This window comes from Pan troglodytes, chromosome 10 (genome assembly GCF_028858775.2).
Source record: "Pan troglodytes isolate AG18354 chromosome 10, NHGRI_mPanTro3-v2.0_pri, whole genome shotgun sequence".
NCBI classification, from domain to species: Eukaryota; Metazoa; Chordata; class Mammalia; order Primates; family Hominidae; genus Pan; species Pan troglodytes.
Window position 1 is genome coordinate 96,080,971 of NC_072408.2, and position 18,313 is coordinate 96,099,283.

General features: G+C 37.2%; 1 non-coding gene across 1 annotated transcript; it reads right to left on the bottom strand.

Annotated features, from left to right (window-relative positions):
* Positions 1 to 17,671: 17,671 nt before the first annotated feature.
* LOC112205120 (U7 small nuclear RNA) lies at positions 17,672 to 17,734 on the bottom strand. The gene has a single exon (XR_002938975.1). It is a non-coding gene; the product is annotated as a U7 small nuclear RNA (small nuclear RNA).
* Between the last annotated feature and the right edge of the window lie 579 nt (positions 17,735 to 18,313).

The window sequence follows — 18,313 nt, forward strand, 5'->3', positions numbered from 1 at the left end:
GGTAAGAGTGGTGTTGGGAGGAAGAAAAGGGTTGTACCTTCTTTAGAATACTACATGTCTGTAGACTCGGAATCTCATCATTACCAAAAGCTTATATACAAGAAAACAGGTCAATATTTCCAATAGAAATTATTTCCAATAGAAAACAGGTCAATAGCCTTCCCATAGATAAGGACTTGAAACTGTGAGCAATTATCTAATAAAAGCTTTTAAACTAAATTGCTAATTAAGGTGAATTTAATATGCATATCAGGCAGGAATGAGGAGCGTGTAATTTATGTATCACAAAGCCTAGAACAAGTATATTACAATTCAGTAGTTTAGAGATATTATTTTTTGATTAAAGTATATTACAAACAAATGCCCTTTCCCCTGATTTCAAGATCAACGGGAAGACATTGAGATTTTACCACTTTCTTAAGGCCATTGGTTTCATAAGTTACAGAAATTTAGAGCAGAAGTGATCTTAAGGGATTATCTAAAAACTGCTTCATTTTACAGATGAAGAAAGTGATGCCCAGAAAGGTTAAAGAACTTGTGCAAAGAACAAAATCCAGGCAAGACTTCTCTGGGCTCTACTCTTACATCCTCCATTTTCCAGCTGCACATAAATAGCAAAGGTTGGTTTTCCACAAAAGCTTTGGGGAACTGTAACTAGAAAGATATTTGAATGATAGGCATTCATAAGCACTCCTAAAGGAAGCAAGAATTGTTAGCTTTGAAATAACACAACCGCTGTTCTCAAGTGCTGAATGACAACTTTTTGCTCATCTGTTAAAATTTAGTTGCTGTAGGCCGGGCGCAGTGGCTTACACCTGTATTCCCAGCACTTTGGGAGGCCAAGGCAGGTGGATCACGAGGTCAGGGGTTCAAGACCAGCCTGGCCAAGATAGTGAAACTCCTTGTCTACTAAAAATACCAAAAAAAATTATCCAGGTGTGGTGGCAGGCCTCTGTAACCTCAGCTACTTGAGAGGCTGAGGCAGAGAATTGCTTGAACCCGGGAGGTTTGTGAGCCGAGATCATGCCACTGCACTCCAGCCTGGGTGACAGAGCGAGACTCCATCTCAAAAAAAAAAAAAAAAAAAAAAAAAAATGTAGTTGCTGTAAAAATAACAAACATTTTTCACTTGTCCCTAACTCATCTTGTTAACAGTGACAAATGACTCATTGAGAAATGACTTTTAACAGCTTCCAATTGCCTGATGAATTTTTATAACTGCCTTTTACTGGGTCAAGGAGCAGCTATGTGTAACCGTTTGGGGCCATTATTGGGTACAAACTCTGTGGCAATTGCACTTGCTATATCATTCATTCAGTTGATAAGCCAGAGGGATCAAAGTTAACATGCTCACACTTAGTACACCTCATCCCCCAAAGGAAAGAGAAATGCCTGCCCTTGGCTTCAATGAAAAACACGTAAGAGAACATGTAGGTGGATAGGAACAACATTAGCAATACTATAGCACAATCCCAAGAGCATGACAAGAGGCCCCTTGCACTATTATATCCATATACAAAAGTCCACATATATATTTCTAAAGAAAGGTACAAAATGGAATCCTTTGCATCGTAATACTTTAGAGCGCAGACAAAAATCCACTTCTCCTGATATCTATTCTAATGTTCTCTCCTTTATACTCATAGATCATAATGACTCATTAAAACTTCCAGCAAGCTTGTGTGTTAAAATAATCTTTTTTTTTTTTTTTTTTTGAGATGGAGTCCCCCACTGTCACCCAGGCTGGAGTGCAGTGGTGTGATCTCAGCTCACTGCAACCTCTGCCTCCTGGGTTCAAGCGATTCTCCTGTCTCAGCCTCCCCAGTAGCTGGGATTATAGGCACATGCCATGCTACCCTGCCTAATTTTTGTATTTTTAGCAGAGATGGGGTTTCACCATGTTGACCAGGCTGGTCTTGATCTCTTGACCTCAAGTGATTAGTCTGCCTCGGCCTCCCAAAGTGCTGGGATTGCAAGCGTGATCCACCACACCCGACCTAAAATAATCTTATGTGATGGCAACTTTTAGATTCCTAATTGTAGGTATTCTAATCTAATTCTAATCTATTCTTTTTTTGTTTTGTTTTTTTGAGACAGAGTCTTGCTTTGTCATCCAGGCTGGAGTGCAATGGCGCGATCTCTGCTCACTGCAACTTCCGCCTCTCGGGTTCAAGCGATTCTCTTGCCTCAGCCTCCCAAGTGGCTGGGATTACAGGCACCTGCCACCACGCCCTGTTACTTTTTGTATTTTTAGTAGAGACAGGGTTTCACTGTGTTGGCCAGGCTGGTCTCGAACTCCTGACCTCGTGATCCACCCGCCTTGGCCTCCCAAAGTGCTGGGATTACAGGCGTGAGACACCGCGCCTGGCCAATGCTAATCTATTCTTAAAGATTCTCTTTGTGAAAAGAACTATTGTGGCTTACTACTATAACTTCTCTTTTTCTCTTCACTAAAAAACTAATTTAAAACGGAGTGACTAATTTATTGCTGTGCTCAATTGTGTTAATAATGCCTGAACTAAAATAAAAATTGCTTTGTCAGGGTGGAGGAAATATGAAAAAAATATTTTTAATTTTCTTTCATAACGTTTTAAAGTTGCTCTAATAATGATGACCTTTTGAAAAATTACTTATGCTCTCACTTTGAAAATTATTACAGGGTCTTTCTAAGGAAAAAGGAGGACCTGAATTTAAGAGTAACCTTGAGTTAAAAAGGAAAAGCAAAGTGATAAGATCAAAGGCAAAATTAGCCCTAAGGACTTCAGGTTCTCTGAAAAATTTGTTCTCTTCCCAAACATCAGTTAGAATAAAGCAGATGTACTGTTCTTTAGTCAGCCGGATACAGTCAAAGCATTACCTTCTATATCAATGGAACAAGAATTTCCATAAATTATTAAGGACAGCCTATTTGGACTGAAGGTCAAAGACGCCCTTTTTAAAAGTATGTTTGCACTTCAGTTAGTACAGTTTTCTCTTTTTCATTTGCAGAAAGTAAGTGGTTAAAACTATAATGCTGAAGAAAAATGTCCTCCTGAGTCACAAAGCTAAGAATGTCTAGAGCCACTTCCGAATATAAGTTTTTTCTGGAGATTTATACCTCTGCTGATTCACAACTTCCCACACACTGAGAGGATGAGGGGGGAAAAGGTAGCCGCCTCTTCCAGTTAACTATAAAATGTATTTTTTAAAAATCATATGGTCTTTAGAAATGTGAAAGCAGTTGGGCTCTTTATATTTACAGAAATTAAGATTTCCCCCAATTAAATATATTTTTATATGAGTTACTTATTGGGTAGGGGAAGATAGCACTGTGGAGGGAAGAGAATATTCCTTCTCATTTCATATTTTTAAGAATCACAAAGACAAACGGCAAACTAAGTTGCACAATGAAAGATCATCCCAACTGATGAGCTAAACTTACGAAGTGTGAACCAAAGAAATGAATGACAACTGGCAAAAAGATCCAACTGCGATGGACTCTTAGACACACAGACTAGTTACATGAATATAATGCTGTTTTCTTTACAAGCAACAATTTCTCTCAAGGATAAGAAAAAGGGAAACACACATTAACACAGGACCTGCTGTGCCAGAGGCTTTGCTGAGGTTTTACTGGACACCTTTAAACCTCAGTGTAAGCCTGCAATGGCTCCCATTTTATACGGATAAGAAAGGCCCAAACAGAGATGAGGGTAACAACATGTACTAACTACCTACTACGTGCATTCATTCAACAAATATTAATTAATTGATGTATTCATTAAGTCCACCTGGAGTCAGGAAAATTAAAAAATATCCTGTTTCCTGAAAACTAAATTGACAAATCTAAAATGGCTTGGAGACATCAGGACAAAGGGAACACTAAACACCCATTTCAGTTTACCAGCGCTAGCAGCAGGGATTATTGACATGCACGGAATAGACGACAATGATCTAATTGCTCAGAATCCATATGTTTGTGTGAAACCATCTAGCATTCTGCGCTGTCCAAGACAGTAATCGCTAGCAATATGTAGCAATTTAATTTAAACTTAAATTAGTTAAAAACTCAGGAAAGTTAAAACTTTAGTTCCTCGGTCACAGTAGCTACACATCAAGTGCTCAATAGCCACTTCAGACAAGTGGCTATTGTAATGGACAGTGCAGATATAGAACACACCACCATCACAGAATGTCCTATTGGATAGCACTGTTGGATTCTAAACATCCTAAATCAGGAAAGGAATTTAGCATATACTCTTGATTCAGAGGGCTTTTTTTTTTAATACTACTTTACATTTACATAGCACTTCATGATTTTCCAAAGACTGAAAAGGAGTATTTATCTGATCCATGCTAAAATTATACTCCTACTATGGTGAAGGAACTTGGAATTTAGAGAAGTTATGTGACTGACAAGGTCATATATTAGTATCCAAGAGCAGAGAAGATAATCTCAGTCTCCTAGTTCAGCATTTTCAGAGCAGAGTGAAAATATAATCACTCAGAAGTCCAACACAGCTTTGAATCCCATCTTCAATACAGACCAGTTGTATGACATGGAACAAGTATTTAGCATTTCTGGGCTTCAGTTTCCTCATCTGAAAAACTGGGATGATAATGACAACTCCACAGAAAGTAGTATTAACTACCAGATGGTATGAGCTTGGTATACTATCCAGGTGACTACCTTTGCCTGAACACTAAGCAGGATTTTTTTTTTAATCTTAATTTTCAAAAAAATTCAATGCTATTTTCTACAAATAGAATTAGCAGAAGTGGTTCAAAATTTAGGAAGCTGATTTTGAGTACATTGGCATTTCCAACTGTTATATATACTCTCCTCTCAGCTGCTATATTTGGGCTACCTCAGAATTGTTGTCAGAATTAAATGAGAATTTAAATAGCACATAAGATCTGACATGTAGATGTGTCCAATAAATGCAAGTTCTCGCTTCACCTTCCTTCTCTACCCTAACGCCCTGTAAGTCTTCCTGGTGTGTACCTGCAGCACCACACAATTTAGGAAGCCTAGACTCTATCCTGAATGGATAAATGACTCAGCAAGCTTATTTACAGTGTGATGGTTTAACATACAACTTCCATAAGACTATATATTACATATTATAATAGAAAGCAGTAGGAAAATAACCTTAAGTATTCAGAAAATCACATTACGGGAAGCTTTAAGAATGTATTTATTCCATATATTGATTACTCAGCTAATAGAGAGGTATGTTCTAAAATATGTCTTCAGTTTTGCTTAGAAGATCTGAAGCAGACTTACCTTCTTAAGTATATTGGGTTAAAGAAACTAAACTTAATCTACATACTCTAGGTCAATGATTTATAATTTTAGGTCAGCTCTGAATTTTTTGAGCAGCTGTATTTTAACTACTTTAGTTTTTACAAAATGTATTTGTACTATACCGATCCACAAAAGAGTCCTGAAACAAAGAAATGATGACAGACTAGTCACCCTCAAAGAGGTAGGTGCTTTAAGCATCTTCTGGTTGGTACTAAAACCATTTGGCCTGAGAATAGGCCAAAAGATGTGAATCTTAAAATACCTGGGAAAAATCTACCATGGATAGTTAACATTTATTTGCTCCTTAGAGCCAATAGAGGCTCTACATACACATTTCACTGGAATCTGATACCAATCCTCTAACGCCTAAAGTAGGGCAGGTGTTATTCTATTTTTCCAGGTGAGGAACTTGAGAGTTCAAGAGATGACATGATACAGATAATTATAAAACCAGGACTAGAATTCAGGAAGTTTGATTTCTCATCTGATGGCTTTTCTATTATCCAACCACCAAATTAAGTGAAGCTCTAATTAGAACAGGTCTAAACACAATAATGATATTTCATCTATTAAATCAAAACCAGTGTATAGAGAATGGCCACATGCACCAAACCACAGATGGCCAGTAAAGAGAAATCAGAAAAACCCATAGATATTAGACAGGCAGCAAGAGGGCATCAAATTGAATCAAGTTGTCTAGCTCCATACTTCTGAGCTCTGTGATTGCTTCTGTTTTCTTCTGCATTTTTATTAATAACAAGAAAGAGATATAAACGGAATGCACATTGAGTTTCAGATGGCACAAATTTGGAAGAAATGATGAGAATGCTGAGGAACAAATCAACATTTAAAAAATTATCAGTCATCAACGGTAGATTGGATAAAGAAAATGTGGTACATATATGCCATGGAATACTACGCAGCCATAAAAAAGAATGAAATCATGTTCTTCATAGCAACATGAACACAGCTAGAGGCCATTATACTAAGTGAATTAATAATGCAGTAACGAAAACCAAATACCATGTGTTCTCACATATGAGTGGAAGCTAAACACTGAATACACATGGACACACAGAGCAGAGCAATAGACACTGGAGACTTCTAGAGGGAGGAGGCTGGGGCGGGGTGTGTGGGAAGAAAAACTACCTATCAGGTAGTGTGCTCGCTACCTGGGTGACAAGATCATCCGTACCCCAAACCTCAGCATCATACAATATACTCATGTAACAAATGTGCACTTGTATCTCCTGAATCTAAAATAAAAGTTGAAATTATTTTTTAAAAGGTGCAGGAAAAAAAATTCTCAGTGAGCTATAGACCAAATCTAACAAAAGGAGAGTTTTAGTGAGATAAATATGAGACCCTCTGTGATGGACTGAATTATTGAATTATGTCCCCCCAAAATTCCTATGTTGAAGCCTTAACCCTCAGTACGTGAGTATTTGGAGATAGAACCTTTAAAGGAGTGATTAAGTTAAAATGAGGCCATTAGGGTGGGCCCTAATCCAAACTGACTACTGTCCTTATAAGAAGAGGAATTTTAAAATTGTTTTATTTTTAATTATTATGGATATATAATAGTTGTGCATATTTATGGAGCATATGCGATATTCTGCTAGAAGCATTCTGCTGGAAGTGTAATGATCAAATCAGGGTAATTGGGATATCTATCACCTCAAGCATTTATCATTTCTTTGTATTAGGACGTTCCAATTCCACTCTTTTAGTTATTTTGAAATACACAACAAATTATTTTTAACTATAGTTATCCTATTGTGCTAATTGAACGTTAGATCTTATTCCTTCTATTTAACTGTATTTTTGTACCCATTAACTATCCCCTAAGAAGAGGAATTTGAACATACATGGAGACCCTAGGGATGTGCACACAGAAAAGCAAAACCACATAAGGACACAGCAAGAAGGCAGCCATCTGTAAGCCCAGCAGAAACCGACCATGCTGGCACCTTCATCAGAAGAAACCAAGCCTGTTGACACCTTGATCTTAGACTTCCAGCCTCCAGAACTGTGAGAAAATAAATTTCTGTTGGGTAAGCCACCCAAACTGGTATTTTGTGATAGTAGCCCTGGCAAATCAATATGCCTGCATTTGGGAAACAAACAAACACAAAACAAACAGAATACCTGTTGAGTGAATGATATCTTGCTCAACAATATGTGATGGCCAAGGAGAGGAAAAAGCTTCCGTAATAGTAAGCTCTATGTATGTTCATCATGTATTTAACTACCAAAAAAAAATACAACACAGAATGATTTAGAAAGGGTCTAATATTTGTAGCAGCAAGATCTCTGGTGCCAGACACAATGGTTTTACCAACCCTGTCATTTCCTAATTGTTTGATTTAGGCAGGTCATATCTCTCTGTGCCTCAGTGTCTTTGTCTATAAAATGAGAATGACATGTACTTCACAGGATGGTTGATAGGGCCCAAGAGGACCCAAGAGAGGACCCAAGGAGATAAGTGCTTAGCACAAAGCTTGGCATGGAGAAAACAATAAACAAAAGCCACTTTTTTTTTCATTTTATTTTAAGGTCGGGGTACACATGCAGGTTTGTATACAGGTAAATTCATGTCATGGGGGTTTGCTGTACAGATTATTTCATCACCCACATATTAAGCCTAACCTATTAGTTATCCTTCCTGATCCTCTCTCTCCTGCCACCCTCCACCCTCTGGTAGGACCCTGTGTCTGTTGCTTCCCTCTATGTGTCTATGTGTTCTCATTATTTAGCTCCCACCTGTAAGTGAGAACATGGGGCATTTGATTTTCTGTTCTTGCATTAGTTTACTAAGGATAATGGCCTCCAGCTCCATCCATGCTCCTGCAAAGGACATGATACTCTTTTTTATGGCTGCACAGTATTTCATGGTTTATATGTACCACATTTTCTTTATCCAGACTACCATTGATGGGCATTTAGGTTAATTCCATGTCTTTGCTATTGTGAACAGTGCTACAATGAACATATGTATGCATGTGTCTTTATGATAGAATGATTTATATTCCTTTGGGTATGTGCCCAGTAATGGGATTGCTGGGTCAGATAATATTTCTGTCTTTAAGTCTTTGAGGAGTCACCACACTGGTTGAACTAATTTACATTCTGGAGCATCAGTGATATATAAGCATTCCTTTTTCTCTGCAACCTCAATAGCACCTGTTATTTTTTGATTTTTTGATAATAGCCATTCTGATTGGTGAGAGATGGTATCTCATTGTGGTTTTGATTTGCATTTCTCTAAAGATCAGTGGTGTTGGGCTTCCTTTCATATGCTTGTTGGCCACATGTATGTCTTCTCTTGAAAAGTGTCTGTTCATGTCCTTTGCCCACTTTTTAATGGGATTGTTTGTTTTTCTCTTGTAGATTTAAGTTCCTTATAGATGCTGGATATTAGGCCTTTGTCAGATGCGTAGTTTGCAAATATTTTCTCCCATTGTGGAGGTTGTCTGTTTACTCTGTTGATAGTTTCTTTTGAGGTGCTGAAGCTCTTTAGTTTGATTAGATTCCATTTGTCCATTGTTGAAAAGCCACTCTTTTAAGTATTAGTATCATCCTTATCATAGGTTGAGAGTCTCACTCTACTTAGGGATGATCAGATCACATCTGAATATGGTATCAGTTTTGGTTCTTTAAACCCCTCTTTTAAAAAGTATAATGATAATAAAAATAACAGCAAGTGCCATTTATTAGAGTGTCTGCACTGCATCAAGTGTTATATTTCACCTCTTTAATTAATCTTCACAACTTGCCTTAAACTGTGTATAATTATCAACATTTTACAAATGAGAAAGAAAAACGAAACTGAAACACATAAATCCAATAAATGGTGGAGCTAAGATTCAAAGCTGGATGTGTCTGACTTCAAAGGACATTCTCTCCCCTTTCATGCATGCTCAGAGTGATGAGACTTGAAACAATATCTAATAAGAAAAATGACATGGGAATATCAGGAACACTCATAAGAACATAGCATTGTTTTTCAATGTTATAAAGCCTCTTTCTAAGAAGATGAATCAGGATTTGTATGATAAGTATTAATAGAACCAAACCAAGGAGTGGAAGTTATATGGGGCAAGAGTACACTTCAACATAGAATGTTCTAGCAGAATAAGCAGAAGACAGAATAAGTATTCTTCTACTCTTTATGTCCATGGGTAGTGGGGTACTGGGGGTAGCGGGAGATGAGAATGGTTAATGGGTACAAAACAATAGAAAGAATGAATAAGACCTACTATTTGATAGCACAACAGGCTTACTATAGTCAAATAACTCAATTGTACATTTTTAAATAACTTAAAGCATATAATTAAATTATTTGTAACTCAAAGGATAAATGCTTGTGGGGATAGATACCTCATTCTCCATGATGTGCTTATTTCACATGGCATGCCTGTATCAAAACCTCTCATGTACCCCATAAATATGTACACCTACTATGTACCCCTCCAAAAATTTTTTTAATTAAAAAAAAAAAAGATGGAAAAAGTTTCTTCAAGAATGGCCACATAACCACTTAGCAGGAATGTGGTAAAGTATCAGCCAAGTAGTTGTTAACAGGTGATGTTTGGGGTCCTTCTCAGACCTAATACAATCTCTAAAGCTATATCCATGCATCAAGGATACATAGGCAACAGGAATACTAAGAGAAGCAGAGGTCTAACAATTGGCAGTTATTGGGAGTCCTAGTAAAAAGTGACCAGCAAGAAAATGTACTGGATCACCAACTGCAGTGACTAAGATCTAGACTTCAGTCTCAGAAGAATTGGGGTTCCAGACAGGGAAAGAAAAAAGGCCACAACATGAGGGAGCATGGTCTCATTTCTGGTTGCTGAGCTACAAGTCTTAGGCAGAGTAAACAGAGTAAGGTCCTGTCTGAAGCAGGATGGCTCAGTGGCTCAGAGCAGTGAATGGTGTCGATTCAAATTTCTGTCTCACCACTGACCAGCTGTGTGTCTCTGGCCAGGTTATATTGTGAATGTTCACTAGATGTTGGTTCACATTATTATTATTTGTGAATATGGATATTGTCCCAGGATATGGGGCAAAGCCAAGACTAAACACAGGTTACCTTTTTTCAGAAGATTATAGCAACATAGAAGGACATCAGTAAGCCATAGAATCTTCTACTTTTAAACCAGAAAATATAAAACCTCTACTTCTGAGAACTGAGTCCTACTTACAGAAGCTTCTAAACTTAAGAAAAGCTAAGCTTAAATTGCAGTTAAAATTTCCAGTCATGTTCTTTCCTTATGTAAAACAATTATATGTGTAGTTCAATTCAAAATGCATTCATGCATAGGGCATAAGGTTTAAGAATGTGGGCTCCACGACCATATTATCTGTGTCCAAATTCTATCTGGATAACTACTAGCTGGTTCATCTTGCCAAGTTATTTAAGATCTCTGGACCTCGCTTCATTCATCTGTAAAATGGAGATGATCATAGTACCTACTTCAGAAGGTCAGGATAAGGATTTATAAGGAACAACAATGCCTGCCTGCAAAGCAAGAGTTGAGTTACCTATTATTACAATTCTGATTAATTGCCAGGCATTGTGATAGGTGTAGGAGACACAATGAAAATTTATATAATATATTGTTATGCTATGTTATATCACATTACATTACATTCTAATGTTATACTGTCTTATTAACTGTCTCACTTACTAGAAGCAACCTCCATGAGAGCAGGTACTTCAGATCCTAGAGGAGCTTCTGGGCTAGTAAAGAAGACAGATTCAAAAGCAGAACTCCACTGGCAGAGTGTGGCGGCTCACACCTGTAATCCCAATACTTTGGGAGGCCAAGGTGAGAGAATCACTGAGGACAGGAGTTCGAGACCAGCCTGGGCAACATAGCAAAACCCCGTGTCTACAAAAATAATAATAATAATAATAATAAAAACAAAAGAAGAATTTCAAATAACATGTGCCAAGTGCAATGAAGGCTTAACCTTCCAGTGGGTATAGTGAGGCCAGAGTAGAAAGTAGCTAATTTAATCTGGGAAGGCTTCCTGGATGAGGTAATGCCTAAAGTAAGTCTTCAAGAATGAGTAGATGGCAAAGTTCTGGTGGAATCTTTGGAATCTTTCAGTCAAAAGAGATTTCGCCCAAAAGGTTAGCAAGTAAAATCCTCTCCAGGTGTCCTAACTGATTTAGTATCAATAATAATAATAATCAACCATCAGATTAAAAGATTTGATGATATCCATTGAAACAAGAAAATCATTTTGTCTAATTTTGAACGAGCTGCTGCCCAATGATTGACATGAATGTATTTCAGTTGGAAAGTATTGCCCAAATAATTGAAGAAGAAAAAAGTCACTGGAAAACAGGTAATAAGATTCACATCTTAGAGTATTTGGAAAAGGAAAGAATATGCAAAAGAAGCTAGCTTCTAAGTGGAAAAATATGAAATAACTAATGACATGTTACCTGTGACCCTGCAAGTGAACTGGATCCTCTTTAAGGGCAGCTGATGTTTCTTACACTTTTTGTAGCTCCAGCTCCTAAAGCAGTGCTTGGCAATAAAGATCTAATTAATTAACACCTGAACAAATAAAGTTGAAATACTGGCCTTTTAAAAATAGGAAATGATAAAGTCATCTTTGAAATAAGCATAATAATTACCAACTTTTTTAAAGCACTTATCGCAAAGCCAAGCACTGCATTAAGACTGCACATGGATTATCACAATTTAGTCTTGTAAGGTCAGTCCTACTTTTATTCTCACTTTGCAGATTTGTTCACTGATTTAACAAATATTTATTAGAGAACTAATACTTTCCAGGCATTGTTCTGGGAGCTGTGGGCAGAGCAGTGAACAAAGGAGACTAAGTACCTGCGCTCATGGAGGTTGCTTCTAGTAAGGGAGACAAACAGTTAATAAGACAGTAAAACATTAGAATGTAATGTAATGTAATATAATATAGAATAATAATATAACATAATATAATAATATAATATGATAAATATAATATGAGTAACCCTCAGGGAAAGTGTTGGGCTATGATTGAGTCTGAAGAAAGTTCTCAACCAACCCCACAGGGAGCTCTCCAACTAGGATGGCCCTTCAGAGCTACCCAGATGGTTCCAGTCATGTGGACCTTTTTACCTCTGGAGTGACCAGACTTTGGATGCAGGCTGTGCTGGCAAGAGTACATGACCTTTCATGAGGTAGCTCTCTTCATCCAAAGGCAATTCCCAAAGAGGGCTAACAGATGAGGGCTGTCATTTGGCAACACTCCTAGCAGCTAGAGATAAGTCTTTCAGTCTTAACTATTGTGCTATGATTCATCATCAGTCTCTTGCCCACTAGAATGTAAGCTCCACGAGGACAAATTTTTTCCCTGATGCATCTCAGGTGCCTAAAACAGAGTACCTGCACTTGACAAGCACTTCATAGGTGTCTGTTAAATTAAGGAATTAATGGCAATATATTATTCTATTATAGAACATACATCTAAACCGAAAGTTTCTAAAGGATGAGGTCACGATGGAATAGAATACGTTTTAATAATTTGTATTCATTATTGGCACAAAACTTTTCAAAATATGATTCTTTTTAAAGCCCTGCGTTAAAACTGTGATTAGCGATTTAAAAGTCTGTTTATAAGTTTAGTTTAATAGGCAATGTTAACGGCCATTGTAATGGGCTAAATTTTCTGCCCCCATCCCCCGCCCACAAATTTGCATGTTAACATTCTAATCCTCAGTAACTCAGAATGAAAACATATTTGGAAATAAGGTTTTAAGGAGTTAATTACGTGGAAATAAGGTTTTAAGGAGTTAATTACGTTAAAATAAGGTCTTTAGAATGGGCCCTAATCCGATATGACTGGTTTCCTTATAAAGAGGAAATTTGGACACAGACATGCATGCACACAGAGGAAAGACCACATGAAGACAGAGGGTGACAGTGGCCATCTACAATCCAGGAAGAGAAGCCACAGAAGAAAAAATCATGCTGACAACATGATCTCAGACTTCCAGCCTCCAGAACTGTAAGGAAATAAATTTCTTTTGTTTAAACCACCCAGTCTGCGGCACCTTGTTATAGCAGCCCCAGCAAACACACAGAGCTATCATAGCTGAAAGAGGTAAGTACCAAAGCCACAGAATACTCAATATAAATAGAAACTTGGAGTGAGGACCCTCATTAACAATTGTGTGAATCCACATGTTCAATAATATTCTTGATCAATGAAAAAAAGTTATGTTAATTCTTAATAGATCTGGCTCGCTCATTGCTTTTCTCTTGTCACATGGCAAAGTAAGCAAAAAGCCACCTCTACGATGGAATTGTACATTTGTTCTTACATTATTAGGTTTTTTAAATCTGCAGTTTCTCTGCAAGAGCCATTTTCTAGCTACTTGTCTATGTGGTGAGCATACATTTCGTTAAAACGAGATAGTGTAATCTGTAAAGCCACTTACTAGGCCCTACTTTGAAAGTCTGAAAGCCAATAAAAAGGTGGAACCAATGGTCCCCTCCCTACCTCCACCTTGTGGAACTCCATTTCCCTCTCAGGCAAACTCCCACACTGTTCAAGATACAAGACAGTCTAAAATACAGACCTACAAAGAGTGCTGGGGAGTGTCAGCACTAGGCCGTTCCATATGTGCTAGGAAGCTTAATCTCTTTCTTACATTTTCAGACAAAAATAAATAATATAATAGTTCTGGTATTTTCTCTCTAGACCCCAGATGATTGTCTGTAGCCAATCTCTGAGATGCATGAACCCCAATCTTGGAAACCAGTCTACTTGAATAAATAAGGAGAACAGCTGTTTCTTGAATTATTTCATAGACAAAAGCCATCTCTACCCTTGTTCTATTATGTGTAGAATTATCGAGGCCCTAAGTGATTTGCCACTCTTTGAAATGCCTCTTAAACAGTAAATGCCAGCCCTCACACTCCTTATTCAACGGCATTCACTGTCCTGCGGGTTGTACCACCTGATTGCCCAGAAGCATGCCCCTCTCTAGCAAGGACAAAATTGTGAAATCACTCAGCATTTCCGAAAGGAAATCTAGGGTCGAGTTTTATTCTTTGGTATTTGCATCTCTGAGTTAAACCCAGAGGATGCACAATTTAGAAGCGATATAATTGAATTTCCTTTCACCAGCCTGCCGGGGCTTGTTGTCTGTCACTCATCAAAGCCAATGTCTTTGTAAAAGGTTTTGAGAATCACATCTTAATGTCACTGAGCAGATAACATATTAACTGTTAATTGACACAGGAAAATGCCCCAGGGTTGTGTTCCTGTCTTTGTTAGGGGATGATAAGTGAGTTATTATTCATCAGTGCCATTTTTCTTATAGTTTTTAGTGAGGTTATAGTCTGAACTCCCCTTGCCCCCAAGTGTTGGTTTGGGTCATAGTGTCTCTGTTTGTACTAAGATTCGTTTGTTATTAAGTTATAATAGTATCTTTCAGAGTTTAAATGATTTTTAAACTGATTTTCCCTTGGGTAATGGTGCTTTGTTTTGTTTTAATCATACCAACAAAATTTCCTGGGAGGATATTATTTTTTTCTTAGAATGTTTTTTAAATTTTAGATTCAGGAGGTACATTTGTAGGTTTATTACATAGATACGTTGTGTAATGCTGGGTGTAGGCTTTTATTTAACCAATCACCCAAATAGTAAACGTAGTACCCAATAAGTAGTTTTCCAACCCTTTCCCCCTCCACTGTTTTCCGAGTCCCCAGTGTCTGTTTTCATTTTTATGCTCATGTGTACTCATTGTTTAGCTCCCTCTTACAAGTTAGAACGTGCGGTATTTGATTTTCTGTTCCTACATTAATTCACTTAAAATAATGGCCTTCAGCTGCAACCATGATGCTGCAAAGGACATGATTTTATTCTTTTTTATTGCTGCATAGTACTCCATGGTGTATATATAGCACATTTTTTAAAATTCAGTTCACCAGTAATGGGAACCACAACAAAACAAAGATGTCCACTCTTATTCAACATAGTACTGGAAGTCCTAGCCAGAGCAATCTGGCAAGAGAAAGAGATGAAAGACATCCAAATAGGAAAAGAGAAAGTCAATTTATCCCTATTCTCTGGCAATATGATTCTATACCTAAAAAACCCTAAAGATTCCTCCAAAAGACTCCTAGTTGTCACAAACAATTTCAGCAAAGTTCCAGGATACAAAATCACTTTTTTCTTAGAATTAAAAAAGAATTAAGATAAAAAGTGTTTAGGTACTTAGGTCTAAATATTTGTATTTCTTCAAATTGTCTTCCATTCATTAAGGTCCTCATATTCATATATAATGTTAAGTAAAATGCACATACACCATTTTGTTTTTAGTTTTTTTCAACTCAATATCATTTTATGTAAGCATCAGTCAACTAAGAACTTGGGTGACTTTTAGTTTCCTATTTTTAAAATGGAAAGAATAACGTCTACCACTTATGATTATTTTGTGGATTAAATTATGTTAACATTGATGAAATCACCCAACAAAATAAACTCAGTGAAATCTGAGTTTAATGTCAGTGTACTGATAGAGCCCACAACATTGTAATTTTTAAAAAGTAATTCCCACATTTTGAGACGGTTTATTTAGCTAGTTCATCATCAGTGTCTAAAAGGGAAATTGCTAAACACAATTAGTGCATTCATAAATTGTATTCCACATGCTTCTGAAAAGGATAAGTAACTAAAATTTGTCACTTCTCTTATTAATTTGTTGATTAAAAACACAAAAACATATTTATACAGTGCTTTGCCATTTGAAAATTTCTTCCATTCACCTATATGAATCTGTTATAAACTTCATAAGGTTGATAGATATTATTATCCACCCTTTATAGATGAGAAAATAATTGAGCTTCAGAAAAGTAAATAACTTGCTCACAGTTTGTGTTACATTTAAGTCTTCGCATTCCAAATGCAGCATTCTTTTCACCATAGCATACAACCTGGACACATTGCTCACAAGAAATAATTGAATTTTGGGGTTCTGTTTATTTTTGTGAGTTTAATAGGTTTTCAAAGACGCTATAACTTTTTTAATGTGTATTTTGTTATTTGCAAACAAAGCTGTATGATTTACCATATGTGAGCCTACTGAATTTTCTGTTATGTAAACTGTCTATTCACATCCTTTGAATAGACAGGAAGTAGAATCTTTCACCACATCCTCTTTAGCCTGCTTCTTTGCCCTTACAACAAACAAAATTCATTCCATCGTGCTCAGCTGACTGACAATAACACTTCAATGAAATAAGCTTGTTGGAAAAGGCCTTTTTCATAAAGGTAAGACATGCAACAAAAGTTATGAGAACCAATTCAACTAGAAACCTTTAGTGTACCCTGAATCCCACAGATAAATGACCCTCAGCGTTCAGCTCTTTGGAAAGCAGGATGTTTCTGTCTGTACATACGCAAAGTCCACCAACTTTAGTCCTATTTCTGACCATTTCAGCACTGTTCTGGATACCAAAACAGGGTTCCCATGTGTCTTTCAGAGAGGGAATTTCCTAGAACAGCAGCTGGCCTCCACTACCCCAGACTGCCCACACTCCCAGGGTTTGTCTAGAGCCCATCTGGCCTTTGAGTTGGGGGGGTCAGAGGGGGTTGGGCAGGGGTATAGTTCCCCAGGGCATTCATTCCATACAGTCTGTCTCAGCGAGGGACTTTTTATTGTTTGCTCCCAACCTGCAAGCCCTGCCAACTTCAGCATTAAAGCAGTTAGGCACAGTGATGTTTCCCAAAGGGAAAAGAAGGAAAAACTTTATCAAGAAAATTGCTCTCTTTTTAAACTCCTGACCTTATTAAACATTGGAGAGAACAAAAACTGCTGACGGTCTTAAATATGTTGAGTACAATAAGCCAAAATTAGTTCTCAGAGCTAAATCTTGGCTGTCTAACTTAAATGATTTAGTCACCATCTTTTGGAAAGGACAATATGAACAACAGAGTTTTCAATAGATCACTGAGACCCAAAAAGAAAGGCGGACTGGAGTGCAGTGGCGCGATCATGGCCCATTGCAGCCTCAACCTCCCAGGCTCAGGTCATCCTCCCACCTCAGCCTACCAGGTCACTGGGACTACAGGTGCACACCACCACACCTGGCTAATTTTTGTATTTTTTGTAGAGAAAAGGTTTCGCCTTGTTGCCCAGGCTGGTCTCAAACTCCTGGGCTCAAGTAACCCACCCTCTTGAGCCTTCCAAAGTGCTGGGATTACAGGTGTGAGCCACTGCACCCAACCCTAAATTATTTCTTAATTGATATTGGTTTACTGCCTTTTACCATGAGCTGATATGCATAATCTTATCTGGCTCTCATAAGAAATTGTCTGGGAAAATATGATTCCTCGCTATTTTTTTTTCCCATGGGGAGTTTTCTAGTTAAAAAACAGAAAACCTGTTAGATAAATTTTAAAAGAGCTGTAACACTTCTCCATTCTTTTAAATGAAAACAACAGAGGTTCAGAAAAAAAGTTAAGATGGTTTTCCTATGGTCACAAACTAGTGGCAGATCAAAGACTGGAAACCAGTCATATTGCTCTTATGTTGGTATTCTACTTCATCTTCTACCTACCAAAGGGAAAAATGTTAAATATATGTGTGAATATGTATCTTGCATCTATAAAACCTCCATCATAGTAGTAGATTATTCTGTATGAGTAGTTTTTTGTCACCTTAACACTTTATTAGCTTTTGCTATTCTCATTTGGATCTCTTTTTTAAATATTTTGTTTCTCCAGGCCTATTAACACCATTTCAGAATGCTAATATCACCCAATGAAAAACACTCATGTTATTTAATTAAACAGCTAATTTGATTATAAATCTAACAGCATAGTCGTGATTGATGAATATTATGGTTACATGAGGGTTTTACGTGGTTAATGCACACTAAGCAAAACATACCCATCATTGCTAATTGAACTAAGCATTAATTATAAAAAATAAAATTTCAGGAATCATTTTTCCATTTAATTGTCATAGTTCTATTTTTAAACTTTTCCCTGTTT